This window comes from Lactuca serriola, chromosome 4 (assembly GCF_051521515.1).
Source record: "Lactuca serriola cultivar US96UC23 chromosome 4, Lser_US96UC23_V15, whole genome shotgun sequence".
NCBI lineage: Eukaryota > Viridiplantae > Streptophyta > Magnoliopsida > Asterales > Asteraceae > Lactuca > Lactuca serriola.
In genome coordinates, this window is record NC_136411.1 from 344,127,069 (window position 1) to 344,132,945 (window position 5,877).

Genomic DNA, 5,877 nt, shown 5'->3' on the forward strand with positions numbered 1-5,877 from the left:
TCATAAGCCAATTCTAAAATATTTGAAGGTAGGTAAATGATGATTTACCAAATTCATCACGAAAAACAAAATTTTAAACGAATTAGGTTTATATGAAATTACTACATCTTTTGAGATTCATTGAACTATTAAATGTCATGTTTAATCTCGATTAGGCACCTTCCATGTGTGACTGGGATACTAAGGAATCACAAACAAGGTGTGAATAACCCTGCAAATTAGCTTGGTACTCTGGATGTCATTTATCACCTAATCAATGTGTCGGTTAACCACACACGCTCCATTGATCAATGATAATTTACGAGACACCCATTGCCATCTTTTATAAGTCCATACTAGTGTACCGGTTCACCACACACGCTCCACTAATGACTCATAAAGTGCAATGTGCAATTTCATGGGTTAGTATTAAATTCACATTTTCTTAAAGCAGCTAAGATTAGGAATTTTATAAAAACATTTAGTTACTTTATTTATTCCATTATACTTATTAATGAGAATTAAGTGTCATATCAAACTCGTTCGGCTAACAACCCTCCACCAATCAAGGAAGCGGTGGGTGAGATTGGACACCCGTTCAACTACCATTTTATAGGCAGTTTCCTTATACCCCTCCCCACCTTTATATATCAGTTTCGTGAATGAGGCGTACTACCAGTTCGACTGACTTGTCTTATACGTATAGTAAATATTTAAACTTTTAATATTACATATAGTCTAAGGGTATATTTTAAACATTTCAAAATACTATGGTTTTTAAATCTATTTAAAATTTCGAAAATTAAAAGTCATTTAAATTTAAATTTTAAAATTTAATAACCTTGATTTAATTAATTATCGTTTAATTGAACTTTTAATTAAATTATTAAACCAACTAAGGATTATCCATTAAATTAAATAAATTAATTCAACCTAATCCTTTACTCCCTAGATTTCGAAAATGGGTAAGAATAATTACAAGATTTTATAATTATCTAGTAAACAATTAAAAGATAATTAAAAAAATACAATTATCCTATACAAAACCCTAATTTTGAAATCCATGACTTAGGGTGGAAGGAAAGGCTTTCAACGTTGCCTAATTTTCAAAAACCCTAGGGTTAGGAAACCCTAGATCTCGAAAATATGAAGTCCAAAGGAAAGGTTTTTAGAAAAAAAAAACTAGGGTTAAAAACCCTAATTGCGAACATCATAGGCCTTAGGGTTTAATTGCCACAAACCCTAATTTCTGTCAAGTTCAATCAATTGTATCGAATCTAACTGAAAACAAAAACCATACGCTATGATACCACTGTTGGATTTTATACGTAGCAAACAATCCTATGTATGCATGCAACCCTAATTGTTTTGGATTTATGTTTTCTCTATTAGACATACAAGCATTGAACAGAAAACTAGAAACCCTAGGAGCCATGTACTATTTTCGAAATCAACACAAATTAGGGTTTAAATACATACCTTGATTGTATATAGAAATAAAAATAAATCCATGTAGATCTTGAACTCTTGAGAGCAAGTGCCTCAAATGCGATACCTCTAATAGCTTACAAACACTCTATGCAAGTGGATGAGAGGAGAGAGGAGGAGGAAGCACTAGAATTCAGCTCTACTAGGGTTTGATAACATGGGGCCAAAGTTCTAAGGGGTTGGGGTCATTATATAGTTGTTGATTGCTTAGTCCCAAAGCTTGGGTTTGCTGGAGGAAACCCTAATTTCTAGCTTAAGGCCTAAGCAGCCCATGAACTCCTTATCAAAGAGCCTTGGACGAAAACTTATAGGGCCTCCCTATAATTTTCGTCCACTCCTTTCTAAGGGGTCCAATAGCCCAATTTCACAAATATTAATAAATTGCAAAACAACCCCTCCACTTTTAATTAATTCCTTTAATCCCGAAATTAATTCTAAATTAATCTCTGATTAAATATTAATTAAACAACATGATTTCTAATTAATATATTATTCTCATAATACATTAATAATTCATTTATATCAATTTATTGTTCCAAATAATAAATTCAACCTCTCTCTCCAAAAGTCATCATGTCAAGTTTCTAAATTGAAGGTAACCTAAAAGGACTGTGCTACTATCAATTCAAGTATATACCAATTATAGTTATGGGCTTAGACACCTAATCCAACATATTCTTCAAATATTTAATCTCAAACATTCTCTCCTTCATGAATCAAATTTCTCAGGTTTATGGCCTCTAAAATCAACTATCTCTCCAGAATATCTCCAGTCCATCCTCTTCAAGTCGAATGTCCAAAGGCTATTTATAGTTCTCATAAAAACGTAACTCATATCATGAGAATTAAGGTCTCATGTCGTGTATCAGTAGAATCCGTGTCTGGCAAGGATTTTGGCTTCCGCATAATAATATTCTAGAATCTCGTTCCTCACGTCGTGATATTGATATGCTTATGTTGCGAGTTTGGTCTTTTGCTCAATTCTTATTCATTTAAACTTCGTTAAGCTCATGTTTTAGCTTCAGTCCTTCCAAGCTCAAATATTTGTCACTTTTGGTCCTTATTCTTCAAGAGTGTTTTAGCTTCAGTCCTTCCATGGCATAAAAAGACCATATTACCGTGCCAAGCGAGTGACAAAATGTCCACCCTCTAGGTTGTAAAACTCCAGAAAATCCAATATTTGTAAGAAAACTTTGTAACATCTTGGTTTATAATAGGTTGTAAAACTCCACAAAATCCAATATTTTTTATAAAAGTAGTTTGTGACTCTCGTTCCAAAATCGTGTGTATTTGCATGCATGTTCTTTGTTTTCCTTTGTTTGTATTTGAAAAGAGTATGACCCCAGAAAATCCTATATTTTTTGTATATAAAAGTGTAGTGGTCCTACAAACCCTAATTCCGGAGTGGTGAAATTAGTTTAGAAAATAGACGAAACATAAATGTGTATTTTATAAAACTAGTAGAGTGCATGTTCTTCGTAAATTCAAGTAATGTTGTTATTCTCTATGTGAGTCGTTATAACCATACTAATATGACTAACGCACCTATCTTGATGTTCTTCAGACATCGGTTTCTAAATATACTTTTCACCCTAGACTGGCCCGTCTAGCTGTAGCAAACAGCTCAGGTGTGGGGGGGTCAACCCCGTATAGATCTTACACAATTACCTCGTTCTCCCTCCAGGGGACTCTGGTTAGAACTATAGTACTTACGATGTACGCTAGGTAAGTACTGTGAAGGAGTGTCTCACAAGAGCCTCAACAAAATTTATGCAAACGTTGAATCCCATTATTTAATATTGTAAATACCGTTACTAGTGTATATTTTCGACTGCAGTTTATGACACGCAATAATTCATGTCGTATTATTACACAGTCACAAGGAGTGTTCAAAAGCCATAATGATAGACAGATTATAACATGCAACTTTTGTGTCTTAAAAGTAGGTTTAGTTCACCATTTTTGTAGGTTTATTTATAAACTCTTTTTATAAATATTCAAATTGAAACTAATATATTTATAACATTTTTACCACAATTATCATAAATGACCCATTTTTACCATAATTGTCATAAAGGACCTATTTTTACCAAAATTGTCATAAATGACATATTTTTACCAAAATTGTCATAAATGACCTATTTGTACCAAAATTGTCATAAATTACCCATTTTTTTTTTTACCAAAATTGTCAAAAATGACCCATTTTTACCCAAAATTGTCATAAAGGACCCATTTTTACCAAAATTATCATAAATGACCCTTTTTTTTTTTACCAAAATTGTCATAAATGACCCATTTTTAAAAGTGCTTGTGGTAAAAATGTATGTATTCAAAAACTTACCATTTTGAATGTAAATTTCCATATTTCTCCATTTTTCAAGCTTTCATGACCAAAAATTTGTTTTAACATTTTCCTTGACATAATGGTGATTTTATCACACATTAAAGAAAACATTTTTAGCATAACATCAAACATGTGAACTACACAAGATAACTTTGTTTCCAACAACTTGAGACTTGTATAAATCTCGAGTTCATGGATTTTTAGCATGGAATCACAACATTTCAACACACATAAACATATAAAATATACACATGCAAGCAAATATTCAAGGATTTAAACAAGATTTTGGCTTGTATTTCCCCCCCCCCCCCCCCCCCCCCCCCAAAAAAAAAAAAAAATGTAAACTCGAAAACATGGGGTATGAAGCTCACCTTGGGGTTTTTTCGGAATGTAGAAGTAAGAAGATGAAGGATTTTCGAATCCTAGCTTGTGCCTTGAAGATATCTCGAAATGATGGTTGTTCTAAGATCCATATTCATGAAAATAAGAGAGTGAGGGGAAAGATCTTACATAAACTTGGAAAAAAACAAGGGAGTTTAACTTATCACTTACCAAGCTTATGATCTTTGAAGAAAAGTCCTTGGAAGAACAAACACACACACACAACCCACGAATTTCAAAGGAAGAAGATGAGGGAGTTCTTGGGTGCTTGAGGGAGAATATGAGATGAAAGTGTGAAGTTTGAAATGAATTGTGGAGAGAGAAAGGGGGTTTGCCGATTTAGGGGGGGACCAGATCGAGTTCATGTCGTAAGTGGTTTGAAAGTGGGTGAGAAGGAAAGTGACTTCTGTTTTGAAGCATAACCCGTGATTTTACCTTCTCACATCGTGAGAACTATGACCTCACGTATTGAGCGTGACTAGGCCAGATCATTGGGCATTTGGTGTTAGTCCACAAATTATTAGTCCACCAAGTCCACTCCACCTATTATATCAAATATATATTTTTTTCTTTATTTATTACTATTATTCATAATCATTATTTTTCATTATTATTAGTTTTTTTCTTAGAAAAATATTTTGCCACTTACGATTTGGATCCCACACATGATTTTAAAAATATGCAGAATGCCAAAGAAATCTATCGCAAAATGAAAAAACAAAGAAATAAAAGAAGAAAAGAAAATAAAATGCAAACCGAGGTCGGGTTGCCTCCCGATAAGCGCTTCTTTTTTAATGGAGTCATGAATCGGACTCCTTACCGCCCTACGTTGTTGCAGATGGGGGTGCGATTTTCCGTTGCACTCTTTGTTCCTTCCATCCCCTTTTGTAAGCCTGCACCCTTCGTATATATGCCTTCTTAGAATTTTCTTTATGTGTATGAACGTTGCATGCCTCAAGCTTTCTCTTAACTCCTTAATTTTTTGCATCCTTTGAGTTTTGCTCTTGAATTTTAGCTAGCCCCGTGTCGTGCACCTCCATTGTTTCAACATTTCCCTCCTTCCTTTCAAGTTCATCCTCTTCATCACTTAGCTCTTCATTTTCATAAACCACTTCTTCTTGAATTTTTGGTGTAGTAATGGCAAAGTGTAAGAACCCGTCATTTTCAAGTCAATAAAAGTCTAAACCACAACCGTGTAAAAGTGAATAACATTGATACAATAAGAACTTAAAATGCCATAAGGGCATGTATATATAATTTATTGTATAAACATACTTTGAAAACCATGCATTTATATTATAAACCATGCATTCATATGTTTATATAAGTTAATATAAGTCAAAACAAGTCAAAAGTATAAATCAAAAATCATGATGGATATCCCACAAAGGTGTTTTCGGTTCTAGGAATCAAGGAACAAAGGGGATTTCTGTAACATCCCAAGTTCAGGAGTGCAAGTTTAGGGTTCAAAGTGTAAATGTGAAAGGGCAACTCAGCGAGTCTATGGGTGGACTCGGCGAGTAGGTTCGCGATTCTGGTTGCGTGTTAAGTGGCCAACTCGGCTAGTCGGCGGCTGGACTTGGCGATTTGGTACTGTGTGGAGAAAACCCTAATTTTAGAGGATGAGCCCTTCATAAAGGACATTATACCCTCTCCCCAGCCTCTTTACCCTCCCTTGAAGT